General features: G+C 51.5%; 1 long non-coding RNA gene across 1 annotated transcript; it reads left to right on the top strand.

Annotated features, from left to right (window-relative positions):
* The first annotated feature begins 16582 nt into the window (after positions 1-16582).
* LOC122391176 lies at positions 16583-20069 on the top strand. Its single transcript, XR_006258299.1, has 2 exons — positions 16583-16897; positions 19065-20069. It is a non-coding gene; the product is annotated as an uncharacterized LOC122391176 (long non-coding RNA).
* The last annotated feature ends 1965 nt before the right edge of the window (positions 20070-22034 follow it).

Here is a 22034-nt window from a genome sequence, read left to right as displayed (position 1 = left end):
GCCGAACAACCGTGACCTCGCGAAAAGTCGACTGCGCTGGCTCAAAGGGAAGCTAGTGAAAAACAAGGAGCTGCGCGACGACTACGAGGCCTTCATGAAGGAGCTGCTCGACAAGGGCTACGCGGAACGGGTGCCAGAGGCAGAGCTCACGATTCAAGACGGACAAGTGAACTACGTTCCGCATCACGGGGTATATCATCCCAAGAAAAGGAAACTGAGAGTCGTGTTTGACTGCAGCGCAACCTACAACGACGACTCCCTGAACAATCACCTGCTTCAAGGACCGGATGAAAACAACAACCTGATCGGGATCCTCATCCGACTCAGGGAAGGAGCTGTCGCCTTCTGTGGCGACATAGAAGGTATGTTTCACCAGGTCCGGGTGAATACTGAGCACCGCAACCTACTAAGGTTTCTGTGGTGGGAAGAGGGAAACCTGGGGAGTGAACCGAGAGAGTTTCGCATGTGCACGCATTTGTTCGGCGCCACCAGCTCGCCTGCGGTGGCCCTGTGCGCGCTGAGACGAACGGCTGACGAGCACGGCGACGACAGCGCCACTGGCGCATCCAACTTCGTGAAGAACAGCTTCTACATCGACGATGGTGTCTTCTCGACCTCCAGCTCATCTGAAGCTCTGCAGATGATCCAAGACGCTGTCGAACTCTGCGCCAAAGGAGGATTCAAGCTGCATAAGTTCATGTCGAATGATGCCGAGGTCCTGAAGAAGCTCCCCGTCTACAGCCTGTCTCGAAGCTCGAGGGAGGCGATCTGCGAGGGGAAGTCACTGCCGTGCGAGAGAGTACTCAGTATTCAGTGGAATACCAGTAGCGACACACTCTACATCGAACCTACGCTGCCAGAAAAGCCAGCCACCAGGAGAGGAATCCTGTCATCGCTCAGCTCCCTCTACGACCCTCTGGGGTTCCTCAGCCCATGTACACTGATAGCGAAGAACCTGCTCAAGAAGCTCTGCACTGACAAGTACGATTGGGACGATCCTGTACCGGACGAGATACTCAGCGAGTGGTTGCGCTGGAAGATGGAGGCGACGCAGCTCTCCGAGTTGCGCATCCCCAGGTGCTACTTCTCCACAGACCATGGATCAGTCAAGAAGTATGAGCTGCATCACTTCTCTGATGCCAGCTATGACGGGTGTGGCCAATGTTCGTACCTGAGAGCAGCGTATGAAGACGGACACATCACAAGCTCCCTCATCATGTCCAAGACCAAGGTCACACCCTTGAAGTCTGTTACCATCCCCAGGTTGGAGCTGGTAGCCGCCCTGATGTCCGTGAGAGTCAGCTGCTTTCTGAGCAGCGAGCTGACCATCAAGGAGTTCGACCAATTCTTCTGGACGGACAGCACCGCCGTCCTCGGTTATATCAAGAACGACACAAAACGTTTCCACGTCTACGTCGCCAACAGGGTGCAAGAGATACGACAGTCAACCAACCCAGAACAGTGGCTCTACATAGAGTCCAAGATGAACCCAGCAGACCTCGCCTCTAGAGGTGCAACAGTCGCCGAGCTGATTGAGAGCAGTCTCTGGTGGCACGGACCACCATTCCTGACAGCCCAGCAGAACCTGCCAGTAACGAAGGAACAGTTCGGCGTAGCGGACGAAGATCCAGAAGTCAAGCGGTCCACGTTCCAGACAGTGACCAGCCAGAAGCAAGAGAAGAAGAAGAAGATGACTAAACAAGAGGCAAAGGAGAAGAAGATGACGAAGGAAGAGGAGAAGGAGAAGAAGATGACGAAGGAGAATGAGGAGAAGATGTCAAAAGAGAAGACGATGATGAAGGAAGTCAACGAGCTCTGCGCATCCAGTGAAGGAGATGAGAACCTGACGCCTGTCACACCACAAGATGAAAGCCACAAGGTGACGGGTGAACGGTCTAAGGACAAGCAAGATGCCGCAGAAGCTCCAATGTCCGACCTACCGAGAAGAATGACGTACTTCTCCAACTGGCACCGAGCCAAGAAGTCTGTAGCGCTCTGCGTACGCTACAAGCATGTACTAGCAGCAAAAGTGAACGCCGGTCGGTGCACAACAGCAAAAGTCTACAGTCAGGATCTACGAGTCGGCAAGCCCCTCACGGTGGAGGAGCTCCATCGCGGAGAAACCAAGATCCTGAAAGCAACACAGAAGGAGGCGTTTCAAGATGAGTACGCGCTCCTTAGCACAGCAAAAAATGAAAAGAAGTTCTCCAAGAAGTCGCGTCTCTTCCGCCTGGATCCGTATTTGGACAAGGACGGAGTTATTCGCGTCGGTGGCCGGATCAGCAGAAGCGCGATGCCACCAGAAGTCAGTCACCCAGCGATTCTACCTAGGCACAGTCACGTCACAGAGCTGCTAGTGAAGCACTACCACGAGAAGACGGGCCACTCTGGCCGAGGTTCGACGCTCAATGAACTCCGAGCGGCCGGCTACTGGATTGTCGGCGGCCGTTCTGCTGTGAGCAGCCACATTCTGAGCTGCGTCACTTGCAAGCGGCTACGAGGCAATCGTCAACAGCCGCCCACTAACATACGTGTCAAGCTCTCCAGACGAAACGCTTACGCCCCTCAGCCCCAATCAGTTACTAACTCTCAAAGGTCGAGTAGCAACCCCCTATCCAGGGTCCTTCACCCCCGTAGACTTGTACGTCCGACAACGCTGGCGGCGGGTCCAGTTCCTGGCGAACCAGTTCTGGACGAGGTGGAGGAGGGAGATCTTAACGACAGCGGCGATGCAAGAGCGCCAGAAATGGCAGCACCGGCGGCCTAACCTACGTCCGGGCGACGTCGTCTCGGTGATGGACGACGCAGAGCCGCGGCCGCGCTGGCCGCTCGGTCAGGTTGTCAACGTGCACCCGGGCGCGGACGGCCTTGTCCGCAAGGTCTCGGTGCAGATCGGTGGAAGCTTGAAGATTCGGCCAGTGAGCCGGGTGATCCTCCTCATGCGGACTGATTCACAGCCAGAGCCCAGCTGTCTGCATACCGAGAGTGATTCCCGGTCGAGGAGCCCTGAGTGAATACTCGCGTGTGAGCGACGATAGCCGTCGTAGCAGAAGTGCCGTTTTTTGTTGTTGGATGTTCGTAGTGTGTTAAGGAATTTGCAACCTGCAAATTGGGGAGCCATGTAGCGGCGCTGCTCCACCGCTGGTCAAGTGATATTTAGTGGTTGCGACTCACTGAAGTCGCGGCGTCAGCTGCGCGGCAGAGACGTATTTGCTTTTCACCGGCGGCGTGGTCGAGGACGCCATTTTCGCTTTGGCAGTCATCATGCCATGAACAGAGTTTGGCACCCGGCCAGATTCGGGACAGAGTATGTATGAATCAAAGAATATTGTCGTTTTGTTACCTATTTATCAGCTTATGTTGTTACCTATGGATACAATCTGTGATATCGTTTCCATACGTTGATTTCTCACGTTGATAACCGATTTACCTAATTTACCTATATTTCGGATGTTTTTCATGCTCATAAGTCACTTAGTGTTATGATTTATGTTCATATTTATGATGTGCGTTTCTTTCTGTGTGTTTCTCAGGTTTTCTACGTTACACCTGCGTTACACGTCGGTTACACCTGTCACCTACGCAGTTACCCAATAGAATCTGAAAGCTAACAACCTGTTTACCTGCCAAAGCCGTATCAACGAATATGGCTATGAGTTATGATTTTCGACAGATACGAATGCTTCAGCTTACGGCGGAATTTCTTCTGTTACTTAGGTGCAGAGTTGAGAGTAGTGGTTTGAGGTCGACGGTTTGACACTTTTGCGACTTTAGCTGGTCCTTGTACTTTGCGTCATTGAAATTGCGAAATGTCGAGTAATAGGTAGATGTAGAATTGTTTGTGGTTAGAACTAATATGCGACTAATATAGGTACCGTTCGTTGTGCTTCTGTAGAATAAGTACTAGAAGAGATCATCTTTGTTGGGAAACGATTAAATGGGAAAAGAAGTTATTTAAAGAAAACTTACGTAGAACGGAACCGATGAGATGTCGAACGGGAAGATATTGCAGCGATATTTTACCAGATTCACACTCACTGACACATCCGGTGAATCTACCCGGCCAGAAGAGAAAACACGCACGAACACTGTACCGCGAGTGTTGACGCGCCCATAACGGCGTGACTGTGACTGACGGTGTCGACGCGGCGCCGGCCGGCGGCCGTGGCATTCGTCGTCCCCGACGCGGGCGTTGAGCCGCCAGAGGGCGCGAGGAGCAGCCACAACAGGGGCAGTGGGTTAGCCGTAATTGGGGCGCGTGCGGTAGGTGAAGGTCATCGTATAGAAACATGGTTAGTTGTGGAAAGTTGCAACGGGATAAGAACGTTAACAGTTAATGCATAATTTTAAATATGACATGCTATATGATATCTAGGACTGCCGTTCGTTTGATGTGCATTGGTTACTGCTAATAGGATGATTTAAATTAGATTTTCTATGAAAGGCTAGGGACCCCTATGACAATATTCTGGCACTTTATAAAGATAATTTGTATAGGTAACTAGTAGCCCATCAGAAGCTATCGAACGAGTTTCAAGGAGTCATTTCCGTTTGAGCATTCAGCAACTCACTATGATACGGTGGATCACAACCAGACGACAGATCGGTGCGTACTAATTGGTTCTAGATCATCTGATGAAATCAAGAGCGGTTCAAGGTCTGCTAGGATTGTACACGAGAACTGATGATTAGGTTCACGCGTGCAGCAGCAATTAGGACTTGAGATTACGATTAGGTTGAATAAATAATGCGTTTCTGTTATTCGCGTTCTTGCGAGTTAGCGCCAATAAATAACTATTCCACCAATATTGGCACAGGGCATTTTGAGGCACAGACGGCTTGTTTGCCCGTCTCCTATGGCGTAACGTTTACCAGCATGACCGTATGAGACACAGATGCACTTATCTAAACCCACGTCCAGACCGGAATAATAAGAGGGACACACCGTCACGTACGCAGGGCATATGCACGTTTTCCGCCAGTGGTACCGGCCACTGTTAATTTTCCCGCTTAGGTAACACTGGGTGAGAAGGCAGTGAGAGGTTTCTACGGCAGGGGGAAGGGGGAAGGGGGAAGATTGGCACAGTATGCAGTGGAGAGTAAGTTATGCCAAAGGCAAGAAGCCGAAGGTCAGGGGTGAGTCACCCAAAGGGTGGATAAAGCGAGCCGTAGTGTCCCGAATAAGTCCTCATACTTATTTCGTAAAGGTACTCTAATCGGTACTGGACAGCCTCAGGGGAGGGAAGAATGTACTCCAGGACACGTAAGGCCTTGAATAGTAAATCCCATGGTTTAAGGATAGTTCCAGGATATGAACTGTGGTCCCTGGGTCGTGAACGGGAATGTTACACGCGGACCGGAAGAGGGCATAGGTAATCTCTCCCGGTAGAGAGATAAGTCGGATATAAATCGTGTATGTGTGTACCATAAGTCTATCGGACGTGTAGTGAATCCCATAAATTAGTAGGGTGGATATTTGTGCAATTATTCTGGACGGCCCTGCGATAAGTATCTTTGTCGCCGGTTAGCGGAGCATGCATATGGATTTCGGAAAGAGACATTTATCTCGCCGGGGAGATCGTTGTTGATCCGACGCCTAACACTATCGGAGGGAATTTCGAGGGCTACGAATTAAATTTGGGTGAATACATGAAAGGTGAATGTAACGCGAGCAAGGGTGTGAGAATGGGGAAGGATGAATCTTAGAATAAGGCCGATAGGAATTGCGTAGAATTCGGTTACGGCAGTCGCGCTAACAACCCTCGAGGGCAACTAAACTATAGCGACGCTAATACGAACTAAGTGGGAAATTTTCGTAATGGGGAGGCCAGTGATATAGGAATGGGTGACTGGACGAATGATCACATTCAATTAATCAATGTAATTACCACCCATAAGTTTGGCAGTGGTCATCGGGACTTCGAATGCCCTGTCCTTCACCTGCCCAACTGTGCCGCAAACCCAGCTGATCGGATCCCTCTATCCCTAATCCGAGCAGTGAAGAAGCATCTCGTGCATCATGGTCTATACAATGAACAGAATCATCAAGCCTCTAAATTAAAAAGCATCTTCCATCAGATGTATTTGTATGCAAGGTGGATCTGGACTTACATCTTCCTCAGCTGGATATCTCCATCTCAGGATCTCATCTCCCTCTCAGGATCTCATCACTACCTGGATCTATATCTATATCTCTCCCAGGTGGACGTCATCTCAAGATCGCTATCTGGAAATCTAGATTTCTATCTGGATCCATACATCTCCCTCAGGTGGATCTCAACACCATCTCAGGATCTCATCTCCCTCTCGGGATCTCTTCAACGACTCTCAAGCTCCCCTGTATCACAAGCTCTACTACCGACAGCATTACAGCAGCGAATTATTCTCTTCTGCTACAACCAGCTGAACGATAGTGGACCGCTGGTTGAGGTACAGCAACGATGCAGCAGTGTTTACCCCGCCCCTTTCTCATAACTCTCTCGCTACAGTAGCAGAGGGTTCGCGCTGGCCGCACTTCAACTCGGAAGGACACCACAGGGCTTGTGGGGGGACGTTATTGGCTCCTATGTAGCCACAATTATCTTCATAAAGGCCCAATGCCGGTTTCTGAGAGACCTCGCCGGCCGCTCAGGGCCCTAGTAACGGCCAACAAGGGATTGGCTGCTATGGCTCCACATCCGTCTGTGATAGACACGCGGTCCACACCAGTGTTTCTTTAGGCACCCACAACGGCAACTGCGAGGCCCCTCGCCCCACCTCCAAGCGACCCCCACCAGCGCATCTTAACCCTCGCATGTGTGCGGCGTTTTCCAGCTTCTAATGTGTAGGGGGGGGGGTCGGTTGGACCCCCCCCTTGCCGTTTGGCCCCTGATCGAGCTAGAGCTTCGCGGAAAAAACGAGCGTGTTGCCCGTGACGAGAGGAAGCCGGTGATACCCAATTTTAAGGTCCTAGGTCATTGGTTGACCTTCCAGGTCAGGTCAATGACCCAAGGTCGGGAAAATCGGGACCTGTTAGAAAGTCGTAAATTGTGGCTGCTAAGGGGTTTTTCGGGGTGCTGATCACGAATATCGTGTTAGTTTTGATCACAGATGATGTCTTTAAGCATTTAGACCAGGTCGGGTCAGGTCAGGTCAGGTCAACCAGTAGGCGTCGTGACGGGTATTCGTATTACGTGTCAACCGCCTCTGACAGCTTCGTAACATGTTACGAAGTCCCCAAAACTACTTCGTTAATGTTCAAATGGTTGCTAAATTCGAATTCAGCTCCAAAAACTAGCCTAGAAACATGTAAAACTCGAAAAAGTGAACCGAGGTCACCAAAGGTCAATGACCTGACCTGACCTTCAGGTGACCTTGACACCCACCCTAATGCATGGGAGTAACATCAAATCACATGTTTGAACGTTTGAAACCACGAAAAGCTTGCAAACGCGCGGCTAATGCGAGCCGACATACGCGGAATCGCGATTCCGGCCAAACATGGTCTCGGAAAAGAGGTCACAGGTCAAAGGTCATTAGGGTCAGGGTCATGAAATTTTCAGGGTATGTGTAAAATTGATCAATGTGAGGGTACTGAAAGTTTCGTCGCGATCGACCGCTTTTTACGCGAGTTATTCGCGAAAAACCATGGGGGGGGGTCCATCCGACCCCCCCCCCCCTACACATGCGAGGGTTAAGGGCCTACATCGGCGGCTCTGAGAGTCCCCACACCGACGCCTCTGAGGGCCACGTACCAGTGACTCTGAGGGCCTCCTACCAGCCTCTGAGTGCCCTTGCCAGCCTATGACGGGCCACTCTCCACTTGCAGGCCATTTTGCAGGGCCACACACATGCCAATGATGGCCCCACCAGTGTCTCTAAGCCCTAAGACCCCGCAACGGCGCCTGTGAGGACCCAACACCAGCGCATCTGACGGCCTTTCACTGGCACCTCTGAGCGCGCCACCGACCGGTGACTGAGGAGCTCGCTCGCTTCGCTCGCTCGTAAAATACCATGTAAATTAGGCATTAGTGTACATTAGGCACACTCCTCGGGCATAAATGATACTTTTGTTTGCCAATTTTCCACATTTTCTCATGCAAAGACCGTTTTAAAGAGACCCGTCTGCCAGTGAGACTGGACCCACCGTGCCTCCCTCCTCCCATCGAAAGGTCCTGGATACATCCTTGCCTGAGCTGAACCCGGGCCCCCGGGTGACTCGCGAGCCCGGGGTCAGGTGACCAGCAGGTGACGCCCTCTTGGGCGAAATTCTGGGTACGTGTCCGACATGCATCGTACATAGTACTGTTGATTTGGCGGTACACATGGAGGTCCCCGCTTCAAAATTAGTTAATCCCTATAATATAGACATCATTCTATAGAGAAACTCATGTTTAGTAAGAATAATGTGGTTTCCAGTTATCTGATCGATAATTTTAAGACCAAAAGCTAACTAATCGTATTCTTACCACGATCTCGGTGGAGCCGCACGACGGTCTGTTGTCAACATGTCAATTGTTGTTAAATACCATTACGCAGAAATGTAGTATCTTCATAAAACCCAACACACTAGGGTAACTGTGGGAAACCGGGGTTTTGGGTGGGGTGGGGGAGTACTATTTTTATGAAAAAGTGATAGATATACACAAATAATTTTGGAATTACGGTTCTGTATTTTTAATTTTTAATAGAAGAGAATTCGGTAATTTTCTTTTTTGGTAAAGCACCTCACGAGATGCGCCAGATCTGTCGACGAATGATAGCGACTTTTCTGAAAAGTCTTCAGAAATGTCTCGTTCGTAAATATTTTCGTTCGTGCATTTTCTTTATTTTCGTTTTTTGGTCCGTGCATTTTTTTGTCTGTACATATTTTCATTCTTCGTCCAACATTTCTTCGCCTATACTGTACATGTTTTCGTCTGTGGCCAACTCGTGGCGAAGCAGTGCAGTGCCGAAGGCAATGCCTTAGGAGAGATTACAGGCAATAGTAAATCAAATATTTTTAGGTTAAATGGTTATGTATCTGGCTTCAGGCCGAAGGCCTGAAGCCTGATGCATGACCACTTAACCTGAAAATATTTGATTTACTATTGCCTGCAATCTATTCCTGCAAGTAACTATTTCCTTATCCGGTAGGCAAAAATCAGTAGGTTAGGTTAGGTTAGGTTAGGTTAGGTTAGGATTCCCAGTAGGCAAGAATCAGTAGGTTAGGTTAGGTTAGGTTAGGTTAGGTTTCTTAATGCCTGGTAGGCAAAAATCAGTAGGTTAGGTTAGGTTAGGTTAGGTTAGGTTAGGTTAGGATTCCCGGTAGGCAAGAATCAGTAGGTTAGGTTAGGTTAGGTTAGGTTAGGTTTCTTTATGCCTGGTAGGCAAACTCAGTAGGTTAGGTTAGGTTTCTTTAAGCTCGGTAGGCAAAAATCAGTAGGTTAGGTTAGGTTAGGTTAGGTTAGGACACCTCTTTGAATTTCATCGAGTAATAATCGCTTTTCTCAAATTTAAAGTTGTCCGCGCTTTAGACATAACAATTTGAGAACCTTGGTATTGTTTGTCATTTCTGGCTGCGATAAAAAATTGTGCACGCGAAACGCATCTGATATTTTTGCAGCCTTGATTGTTTATAAATTGTGTTCATCCGCCGTAACCAGCATGGCGTCAGCGTCGGTTGCGAGGGGTGAGGTATGTGGTGTTTTGGGGTCAATTTTGCCAGCTTTAAATGGTAAGCTGTTGCATTTTACTGGCAGGGAATGTTAGATAGTTGGATTATAGCATGTTGTGATACTAATTGGATTCATTTAATTAAAACGAAAACGCTTGGGGACCTCCGTGTTTCCGACCGTTGATTTGATTCATCGGTTAAACATTAAATATAAGTTATAAGCTGGATCCCTAGTCTGTGATCCCGCATCGTATCAGATTTAATGCCATTTCATGTCGATGTGCCTAAAAAAATATGCGAATATTCGTGAAAAAGGAGTGCTGCTCCCGCTCCTACACATCCGGGCCAAACAGTGACCGCCGACCGGCCCCTGCTTCTAGCCACCCGGGGCCGGTCGGCCGGCCGGCAGTCAGTCGCTGCCCGGGGCTGATTTCCGAGGGACTTGCAAAAATGTTTATTAATGAAATGTTTTACGTATTAAATTAGATGATTAGGTATGCATATTGCATATGTACCGGCTCTGAGTCGCATTTGAGAAAAAAACATGCTAGCGTAAAAATATATATGTTTTGAAAATTAAGCTGGTACCGAAATAATTGTTTTACCATGCATTGACAAACCAATTGCTCAAGCTTCAAACCAACCGAAATATAGCCCCGTGGGCCGTATTTTTTTTTTTGGGGGGGGGGGGGCCCTTCGGCATGGGGGGCCCAGTTCGAAGGTCGTGCCCCCCCCATTCGAAAATCCTGTGTGCGCGCCTGCGCGGATGCGCAGTGGTGTCGGCAACGCCATATGTTGCATATTGTTGAAAATAAAGCCATGTTTCATCTGACCCTGTGTTTCAACTGGCCCCGCTCTCCCCTACCTATTACCTAACCTAAAGCTAAAAACCAATTCCTCAAAACATTAAAGAACCCAGTCTACGAGGGCAGCGCTTTTCGAGGAGCGCTGTGGCCCGAAGGTTTGAACTTTGAATTGTGAAAAAACGCCCACCCACCGCAAAACGCGCAAAACGCACGCCCGAAACGCCAACGCAAAAGGTCGCAAAAAATAAGCAAACGCCCGCCCGCCGCAAACCGCAAAAAAAAACGCAAAAACGCCGCAAAACAATAAAACCGCCCGCATCGCACGCCCGCTAACCGCCAACCGAAAACGCCTAAAAATCGCCCGCCCGCCGCCAAAAAAAAAACACCGCAAAAAAAAACGAAAAAGCGGCCGCCAACCGCAAACAAATTTAACACCGCAAACGACGCAAAAAAAGAAAACCGCCCGCATCGCCCGCCCGCCCGCCCGCCCGCCGCCAAAGACAAACACCGCAAAAAAACGCCCGCCCGCCGCAAAACGTAAACACCGCAAAACGTGTAAAACGCACGCCCGAAACGCCAACGCAAACAGCAAAAAATCGCCCGACCGCCGCAAACCACACAAAAAACGCCGAGACGCCGAAAAAATAAAACCGCCCGCACCGCACCGACGCTAACTGCTAACCGAAAACGACTAAAAGTCGCCCGCCAGCCGCCAAACGCAAACACCGCAAATAAGCGCCCGGCCGCAGCAAGATAATAATTTATCAACGACTGGCATACCGCTACACTGTAAACCAAATTGACAAGTCTTGTGTAATATAACCAATCATCTCTTGGTATGTTTACCAACTGATACTTTTTAAACAAGCCGTTGTCTGGCGCATTGCTTGTCAGGTGACAACTACGAATCAATAGTTACTATACTATGCACACCAACTTCTCAGTATCCAGACCAACTCTACATTTGTTTCAACGTTTGCTTCTTAACCAGTTTTGGAAACTTGTTGCCGCATGGTTATTTAACCGGTGCCTAGCTTGTACTGGTCAGCTGGTCAGCATACACATGGTCAGCTGCGCCTGACGTCAGACTTGGCGGACCAATCAGCGGTCGCCGCCCGCCGTTATAGCGGGCCCCGGCGCGGCGGTTTCAAACCAGCAGTTGTCGCGCGGCCGCCGTGCAGCCTGGAGCAGCGACGAGGGCTGTTCCAGCATTTGTGCAGTAAAAAGTGAAATCTGTGAACTGTGGTGTTCGTGCTGTGAGTGAGGCCCCCTCTGGCCTGCGGGACGCACTAATCGTGCCTATACCCGCGGTCGAGACGCCTCCCTTCCCCTGCGCGCGCAATGTAAGTGGGCCAGACCAGTGCATGCACATGTGAGCAGATGTTTTGCGGTCGGTGTTTTTTTACATATGAATACATTTATTTGCCTTTAATTCAACTCTTTGTATTTCTAACTTAACTGATGGACATATATGGGCTGTAAAAGTTAATCTGGTTGGCGATCATGATTTATTCGAATTATCTGCGTGATCGTGCAACTGCATGATTGTTATGCTTAATGTTCAGGAAATATTCGTCAACGGGCATGTTATACTTCTGGCTTGATGCGGTGCACAAAACCATGTTCTTCCACATACGCAGCTGCAGTTCTTGCTTCAAAGACTTTACCTATGCTGACGGTGCACGATAGGTATACCTACTGGGTATACCTACCGCATGCATTTACTGCACATCCATTCGAAAATATGCACTCGGAATTGTCTCCAGTCAATAGTATTAATTACGTGACCGTAATAAATACTAATGATTCCAGAAACTTCCGAATGGATGTGGTGTGATCCGAAATTATATTTTCACTCTCGCAATGGGCACCTGCACACAAAACAACACTCCCCCGCACCCGCCTGACTCGCACTGCCGAGTCGGCCGCTGCCGCCGGCCGCCGGCACATCCTTGATTTTTCGATCGCCCGCACGTGCACCAATCCGAGCGTGCCGGCGAAATAGATCAGCGCTGCAGTACACAATACAACACAGTACAATCAGCGCTGCCAGTGCCCAGTACATTCCCCCCTGACTGTTAAGTCACTCACGGCCACAATTGCACGGCGGACACGGATTCCGCAGACGTTGTGACCTCCTCAGAGGCGGCTCGGCCCGCCCATCGGCATCGACACCACCGGCATCCGCAGCCAAATCGTTATCTCCATCCACCGCCGCATCGGCGTGCGCTCCAGCGTCTCCCGTCCAGAACATCACGGGCTCATCACCGTCGTCGTTCGCAGACGACGCTTCATAACACTCAGACGGCGCGCGCGGGCGTAGGTCTTTTACGTGTCGCGGCACACCACCGACCTCCACGCACTGAGGTGAAACGATACCAGTTATTTCACCCGTCTCGTAACGGCTGTCACACCGCCCGTCGGGCGGCCTAACCCACACTTTGTCTCCTGGACAAAATACACTTGGGTCCGTCGCCTTCCGCTCACGAGCTACGTTATCCTGATCCACGCCCTGCACGCGCACTCTGTATTGATACAGCCGACAGGCCGGAGCTGAGTCCGCCGTCGTGTCATCTTGTGGGAGCACGTTGTAGCGGAAAACCGCCTCCCTAATAGTGCAGTCTTTTCGAGCCGCGATGACCTTCACAGTTCTATGACAGCGTTCAATCATTCCGTTCCCAGAGGGCACATGAGCGCACCGGAAACGGATTTTTATCCCCCAGTGACACGCAAAGGCTCGGAATTGCCTGCTCCGAAAAGCCGGGTCGTTATCAGTGAGTATCTCACTCGGCGCGCCGCGCTCACAGAACACAGATTCAAGCTGGTCAATCACCGCTGCACTCGTCTGCAGCCGCAAGGGCCGCCATATGGTAAACCGGCTCGGACCACAGTCGACCAGCGTGAGGTAAGTGCCGCCCCGAAAGTGCGTGATATCCATCGCTACGCGCTCCCACACCGTAGCAACTGACAGTTCACCTTTCTTCCATTTTACCGGCGCAGGGTCGATAGAGCGGCACGTTTCACAGGCCAAAACAACCTCTCTGACGACACTCTTAGACACCTCCGGGAGGGCGCGTCTCACGAAAAAGTACGTCCTTCGAATGCCCGGATGCCCAGCCGTGTGATGAATTCTCCTCACCTCATTCAATAGGGCGTCATCGTCCTCTTGGCGGCCGTTCCCCGACGTGGTTGTCTCGCCGTCTCCGTCTCCGCGAGCCGGCGCGGGACCGGCCGTGCCGAGCGCGGCGTTGACAGCGTCTCCGTCGGAGTCGGACGAGGCGGTGCCACCGGCCGCGGCTGTGTCTGAGACAGCCGCCCCGCCGGAGTCGGCGACCGCTGCGGCGTCTCCGTTCGCCGTCCGCCCCTTCATCCACTTCTCCGGCACCCTCGTCAGTGTGTCGGCCTTGTTAGAGGCAGACGAGACACTGAACACGCTCACACTCAAGCCATACTCATCGACGAGAGCCCTCAGTGTGCCGAGCCGGCGCCTGATCAACATCTCAGTCGTCGCCTTCGATCGAAGTCGCGCCCGACCACTCAGCAGGTCACTAACCCAATGATACACAGTCCGAGAATCGACCATGAGACGCATCACTGACACTCCCCACTGAATGGCCAGGTTAGCCCCCTTCAACACCGCGTCCAGCTCGGCCAGATTTATGTGGCTGACGTCATCACGAGGCCTCAGCCAGCTCGCGTCCTCTACAATCTCACCTCCCACTTCGAGAGCAACACCGAGAGCGAGTGAGCTTGCGTCAGTCCACACAGTCGCTACACCGTCACCGACATCCCACTGACCCTTCGCTGGGTCATCTGCTCTCACTCTCGCCACCAACTTGTTCACCAGCCGCACGACATTTTCATCACGAACTGGCTCGTCCCACCCGTGCGCAGCCTCACTCACCAGTCGTTTCACGAACGAGGCGGCAGGACGGAGCCAGCCGCACACAGGGTAATGGCTTGTAAGCTGTCCACACAGCGAGAACACGCTTCGCTTTGTCACTGGTGTCGCCAGCACGTCCGCGCACACTTCACTGTCCCGGCGCCACCGGAGGTGCCCGTCACGTTCCCCCCAGACACGGTGACCCAGGACGCGAGCGCCGCTGTCTGCCCTCACCGGCTCCTTGCTCTCCAGTCCGAAGTTCCTCAGGTGCTCAGCCACGTCTCGGGCCGGAAGCACCGCCTCATTCACCAGAATGTCGTCCACATATGATGACACGGCCGCTTCCACCTTCGCGTCCTGCGATAGCACAGTTTCCAGCACGGCCTTCATCACGGAGGGCGACAGGTTCATGCCGAAACCCAATCTCGTCAGACAATGCCGCTTTCCTCTGTAGATCACTGTTTGGTAAGGCCAGAGTTTCTTGTCGACGTGAATCTGAAGGTAAGCCTTCTTCAGGTCCAACAAGGCCACGTCCGTTCCCATCCGCCGCCACCTGCGCGTCTGCTCTGCACAGACGTCGGCGTCTGCCGTATGAGTTGTCAGGTGACGATTGAGGGGCCGGAAATCCATGACCGGCCTGACCTTTGTCTTCTGGACGACCGCCATCAGCGGAATGAGCCCCTTCGGGGGACCCATCTCGCTCTCATCATACTCTCGCAGCCACCCATTCTTCACCCAGTCGTCTAGCTCCGCCTCATATTCGGCACGCGCTTCTGCCGGCACTGGGTACTCGTCCACGTGACCGGCCAGGTCGGGCGGTGGGTTACCAGCGGACCACTCCCATGACACTGTCCACTCCCGCCGGACCGGGTCGAAGGTGACGCAGAAATCTTCTCTGTCGACTCGCAGCGACCCCTCCTTCACCGGCGACGCAGCGCACGCCTCTCCTGCCGGCTCACAGCCGAAGTGCACATCACCGGGCGAGCGGACAAGCACTCCACCGAGCTCTCTCACTGCATCCATGCCCGCTATCATGGAAAAGCCGAGTGGCTTATCCCTCACCACCAGCGCGCTCACCGTCACCCGCCGCAGCCCCGGTACGGCCACTCGCACATCAGCAATGCCAACACATTTCAGATGCTCACCGCTCACAGTCACCGCGTGCAGCTCACGCCGGTGCCACCGCCTGCACAGCGAGACGTGAACGAGAGTCCGACTGCAGCCGGTGTCCACGAGCGCTGCACACCTCGCCCCATTCACATCCAGCTCCTTTATCGGCAGTGCGCCAGCCCACTTCAATCCCGAGAAGAGGCCGGCGCAGGTGCCTCCCCTCGCTGGTCGTTTCCCTCCGGGCAATATGCGGCGATGTGGCCCCAATTCCTGCACCGATAGCACTGAATCTGGGTGCACCGGCTGCCCGCACGCCCGAAAGGCGACGGTGACTCGCCTTCGTCGGAGATCCGCTGCTGTCGCGGGGTCCGCGCCTCACCACCAGCGGGGCGTCCCGTAACGTCACGTGCCGGGCACGCGCGAGCATAGTGAGTGAACTCGCCGCAGGAATAGCACGGTCCCCGTCTCCCTGCGCCCGCTTCCACCGCCGACCCGCGGCTCCACCGGCGCCGGGGTCCGCTGACGTCACTGCCGGTTGCCATGGCGACCACTCCCTGACTCTCACGCAAGATGGCGCGAGCCCGATCAGCCAGCTCACGCAGGGGGAGAGAGTCGACGCGAGCCCCTGCCTTCAGCACTTGCCTGACACTGTCCGGTAGTCCCGTCACGAAGGCGCAGCTGATGCCTTCTTCTGTCATGCCGCCAAAAAGTGACGCCAGCTGTTCTAGCTCAGCGAGGAATATGTCCACGGACTCGCCTGGCCTGAGCCGCCGCTCTGCGAAACGTTCATACGCAGAAAACTTATCCAAGGCAAATGCCCTTCTCAGGGCCGACTTCACCTTCTCGGCGTCCTTCTTATCCTCGCTGGGAAGTTGCCGGTACACAGAGAGCGCACCACCTCTAAGCCTAAGCGGAATCACGCACTCCTGTGGGGCCGCCGGCGTCTGCAGCGTGCAGACCATCTCCACTTTCTCGATCCAGTCCACCACGTGATCTTCTCCCGACCCGTCAAACTCTGGGATCAGCTTAACGTCCAGGCCCGCCATTGTGGCCGAAATAGCTTGTGATCCGAAATTATATTTTCACTCTCGCAATGGGCACCTGCACACAAAACAACACTCCCCCGCACCCGCCTGACTCGCACTGCCGAGTCCAGGGGGGGTCCGTCCCTTTACCGGGCCATAGGAGGAAAATTGCTACCAAATGCTGCCAATGTGACGTCACTGGGATGGTCGAAAGCTGATTGGTCGCTGAGATTCAGGCGATGCTGTCAATTCTGGCGCACCGGCGCAGTGTTTTCCAGCCGTTGCGTGTATTGTTATACGGAGTTTGAATATTGTTTATTTGATAATAATATCACTTTTTATGTGTTTGAAGATCGGAAAAGCATATACATAAGTGGCATTCACACACTTGTCGTCTCAGAGATCATGAAGAATGACCAGCTTCAGCAGTTCAGCTCAGGTATTCAATTAATTCAACTGTATAAGCATGAGTATAATAGGCAGATCAGCCACGTTTCAGTTCAACCCGGTTTAACCTTTTTTTGTCATTTTTGGCTTTCAAAGGGAGCATGATAATCTCATATTAAGTTGTAAAATACCTTAGCATTGTTTAAAACATAATGAGAAGGAGAATGGAGATGGAATAGTTGTAAATTGTTTCGGATCGGGAGTGGTTAGCTTCTATAAATCTTCATGCTTTGTGAAAATAACAACTTATTTGTCAAATTAAATAGTATCAAATAACAAATCAATCTATGCTTACCTCCCAGACTGGAAAAAAAATTCACTCACTGTCAGATGCGTCAGGGCCCAGGGGCTTTCGGGTCTCAAAATTCAGCGCAAGTGATTTCTCACCAAAATTTTGGCACATCTTTTGTGCAAAGTTGAAGCTCATTGTTACTTCTTTTCAATATTAGTTGTTGCCAGATTTTATAATCTGTATCTAAACTTTCAAAATTGAATTTAACCCGCGCCCTGCTGGGGGTCCTGGATTTCCACGCCCTGCTGGGGGGGGTGTTTGAACACCCCCCCTTGTAACTCGGCTCCTGGGCCACGTAGCGATACGCGGAAGGCGGCGTTCGAAAGAGCGTAAAAAATAATGACGAAATCACTTCGGTCAATTTTTTGGTCAGGTCAAAGGTCAGGTCACCAGAGGTCATTGAAGGCAAAATTTCGCCGATTTCCAGGTCGAATGTCGAAAATTTCTAAGAAGCCAACGCATAACTCGGGAACCAATAGAGCTACAGCGCCGCGGAAAAGCGCATTCGATAGCCCTATTAACGCCCTTTCTGAGTAATTCTCTCAGATTTGACCTAACGTCAACGGTTTTGCCTGCAGGGGGCAAAAACTGAAAAAATAGCCGATTTTTTTGAAAACAGTTTTTCTGCAATAACTTTTGACCAAAGCCTTGTACGAGCTTACTTTTACCGGCATCGTGTTCCTCTCGTCAAGACGCATCGAATGAACTATAACTTGACCTTGAAAGGTCAACTTGAAAATTTGACCTCAGGTCAAGGTCATGACCTGACCGGAAAGGGTCATGTTGCATATCAGTCGATCCGTATCGTTGAGCTGAACACATCTAAGGCGTTTTCATCGCTCTAGCATGCCTCTATCAAAAGTTATTTGCGAAAAACTGTTAGATACCATTCGTGACCTAATATGACCTCAGGGCATAAACAAGGGTCACGGACACCATTTTCAAGTTCAGTGTGTCTAAACCACTTGTAATTCGGTGTTTGGGAGTGTTTATAATGTCTTTCATCCAAAAGAGGCGCATTTCAATTTTCTCCCATTGACTTATAATGGGGAGGTCGCAAAATTGACCTGACCTTAGGTCATCGATGTCAAAATTCTGAGACATACATTTTGTGCATGCTATTGCTCTTAGCAATCGCTGAAAGTTTCAAAGCGATCGGTCACTCGGTGTAGCTATGACAGACATTGAAAGTTTTTATGAGGTGAGGTCACTTCAAGTAACCTGGTGACCTGACCTTGAATGACCTTGGTCTGAAATTTTCACAACATGTGTAGAATTGATATATGATAAGGTGTACCAAAAACGGCGGCGCTCCGCGCCGCCGTTTTTGAAATATTCGCGAAAAACCACAAGGGGGGTGTTCAAACACCCCCCCCCCCAGCAGGGCGCGGGTTAAAAGGATTTCTGACATGCTTATTACTGAAAATCCCATTCTTGTTTATGTAAATGTTATGTCATTGACATTTGCTAACTAAACAAGCTCATCCTTGTCTAATGTCTATATATTGGTTTCTATTTATACCACCTGTGATACTACTAATTTCTATTTGTTGAGACTATTTACCTAATGCATTTGCTTCATATGATTTTATACGCAGACGCACCTGTGCATGGAACAGTAATGCCAGACCCAAATTCAAAATAATAATGAAAAATTGTGTTATTTGCTTGTTTCAACTGAATTCTGAGTCAGGCCTGCAATCAATACATAATATAAAATGGTACATGTTTTGAGGCTTCATATCAGCACATAGAAAAGGCAATCGAAGAAAAGGCACCTTTGGGCATTGATTATTTTTGCTTGCCATCGCTTAGTGAATTTTTTCATGTTGCATTGTGTTAATAAACTTGGTAATATGTTTTGCAGGTCCGGGGCTGGTCCTCTGGCGTGCAAGACGGCGAGGAGTGGCTACCTGCACATAACACAATGACTGGCACCGAGCTGAGGGCATAAAATCACATCATATCGACTTCAGCATCTGTCTCCCAGCTTTGGAGACGTCGCCCGACTCCCTGAGTGGCGAGCGCCAGTTTCCGAAAGGAAGTTGAGGAAGGCGACCCGAAAGCACCCGCTGGGCTGCCGACACTCCTGCGCTGCCAGCAGGGCGTGCTGCGCAGTAAAGCCTCGCTGCGTGGTCTGTACGACATCCGACACCGGCACCCAGACGTGCAGTTTCTGATGACATCCCACCTCAGCCAGGGCTGCCCCGAGAATCTGCTAGTGCTTACTGCCTGCTGCTGAGGCCGACCTGCCGACGACCTGCCGGACCTGTCGCCGCCCTGGTGAGCCTGAGCCGGCCTGGGACTTGCCGCCGTGTCTACGCTGCCGCCCTGGTGAAACTGCCGTCGCCCTGCCGAACCTGTCGCCGCCCTGGTGAGCCTGCGGCCGCCCTGGACCTGCTGCCACCCCGGCGGACCTGCCGCCGCGTCTACGCTTCCGCCCTGGTGAAACTGCCGTCGCCCTGCCGGATCTGTCGCCGCCCTGGTAAACCTGCTGCCGACCTGTCGCACCTGCCACCGCCCTGGTGAATCTGCTGCCGACCTGCCTGACCTGTCGCTGCCGTGGTGAACCTGTTACCGACTTGCCGGACCTTTCTCGCCGCCTTGACGAGCTTGGGGAGCCTGTGCTGAGGTGCCACCGCTCTGTTTCACGTGTTATGTTGCCCGGTTCCTGGCTGTCGCGGAGTCAATCGGCACATTGTGTTTGGAGAGGCGACATCTTGTACAACTTTCCGACAGTTCGGAGCATTTTATTGTACCTAATCAAGTCGCAAGAGATTAGGCTTGTGCCTTATTTGTCCTCTACCAATCTGTCCAATATGGTTTTTTATAACTACGATTTATGGTATGACATAAACCGGTATATTGTGTACGCATTTGGTTCGTTCCAGTCAGAAGTTTGGAATGTGTACATATACTTGTGTTACGGTACAATTTCGGTTTGTGCAGTTCACACCTCTCTTAATTATGGGGCGAAATAAACGCAAAACCAGGGCTGCGGAGTCGGAGTCAGGGTCGACAGTTCTGACCGGACTCTGAGTCGATTTTGGAAACCGAGTCGGAGTCGGGGTCACCGAAAATCCATCGGCTCCGCCAGGGCTGCGGAGTCGATGGATTTTCGGCGACTCCGACTCCGACTCCGACTCCGGCTTTAAAAAACCAGCTCCGACTCCGACTCCGGGCAGAATTGTCGACTCCGACCGACTCCAACTCCCGACTCCGACTCCGCAGACCTAGCAGGGCTGCGGAGTCGACATATTTTCGGTGACTCCGACTCCGACTCCGGCTCGGGTTTCTAAAGTCGACTCCGACTCCGACTCCGGTCACAACTGTCGACTCCGACTCCGACTCCGCAGCCCTGGCCGCTCCGCAGATCTGGCAGGGCTGCGGAGTCGGAGTTAGAGTCGGTCGGATTTGATTACCCAGCCCGGAGTCGGAGTCGGAGTTGGTTTTTGGAAGTCGCGGTTGGAGTCAGAGTCACCAGAAATCCATTGACTCCGAAGCCTGGCGCAAAACTATGGCGATTTTCATCTACGAGAGAGCCGCCGATGTGCTGGCCGGATCACCGGCGGGGCGCACGTTGGCTCGGTCCGATCCCAATAATGTCGCCAAATCTTTGGTTCGAGTAACAGCTGGTCCTGATTTGCTTCACTGAGGAAACATCACACCGTTCTGCCTTGCATCGGACATCAAAACTGCACTAAACTCCGCTGAAAACGTATTTAAACGTCCGTCCTCCATAATGGCTACGGACGGCGGCCGGCGAGTTACCATCCCAGTGACGTCATTCGGGCCCGGTAGGGGGACGGTAAAAAAAAGCCTGATGACCATACCTGGTTATATGGCCTTGGCCGAGTCGGCCGCTGCCGCCGGCCGCCGGCACATCCTTGATTTTTCGATCGCCCGCACGTGCACCAATCCGAGCGTGCCGGCGAAATAGATCAGCACAATCAAATAGAACACAGTACAATCAGCGCTGCCAGTGCCCAGTACATGTGGTGTATGCATTCATTGATTATATAACCCAGCAGTATTTCGTTTCTTGTCAGCGCAAGCCTTTGAGCAATAACTGATGCCAGTCATGGTTTTGTGCACCACTTCCACCCAAAAAATAACCTGTCCGTATAGAAAATATTTCCTGAATCAGTATCGTGGCAATTGAAAACGAACGCGAATCGTAAGTTCTTAACCCGCGCCCTGCTGGGGGTCCTGGATTTCCACGCCCTGCTGGGGGGGGGGGGGGTGTTTGAACACCCCCCCTTGTAACTCGGCTCCTGGGCCACGTAGCGATACGCGGAAGGCGGCGTTCGAAAGAGCGTCAAAAATAATGACGAAATCACTTCGGTCAATTTTTTGGTCAGGTCAAAGGTCAGGTCACCAGAGGTCATTGAAGGCAAAATTTCGCCGATTTCCAGGTCGAATGTCGACAATTTCCAAGAAGCCAACGCATAACTCGGGAACCAATAGAGCTACAGCGCCGCGGAAAAGCGCATTCGATAGCCCTATTAACACCCTTTCTGAGTAATTCTCTCAGATTTGACCTAACGTCAACGGTTTTGCCTGCAGGGGGCAAAAACTGCAAAAATAGCCGATTTTTTCGAAAACAGTTTTTCTGCAATAACTTTTGACCCAAGCCTTGTACGAGCTTACTTTTACCGGCGTCGTGTTCCTCTCGTCAAGACGCATCGAATGAACTATAACTTGACCTTGAAAGGTCAACTTGAAAATTTGACCTCAGGTCAAGGTCATGACCTGACCGGAAAGGGTCATGTTGCATATCAGTCGATCCGTATCGTCGAGCTGAACACATCTAAGGCGTTTTCATCGCTCTAGCATG

The sequence above is a fragment of the Amphibalanus amphitrite genome, unplaced genomic scaffold (assembly GCF_019059575.1).
Source record: "Amphibalanus amphitrite isolate SeventyFive unplaced genomic scaffold, NRLGWU_Aamphi_draft 000424F_arrow, whole genome shotgun sequence".
Taxonomy (NCBI): domain Eukaryota; kingdom Metazoa; phylum Arthropoda; class Thecostraca; order Balanomorpha; family Balanidae; genus Amphibalanus; species Amphibalanus amphitrite.
This window is presented reverse-complemented; position numbering and strand designations above follow the sequence as displayed.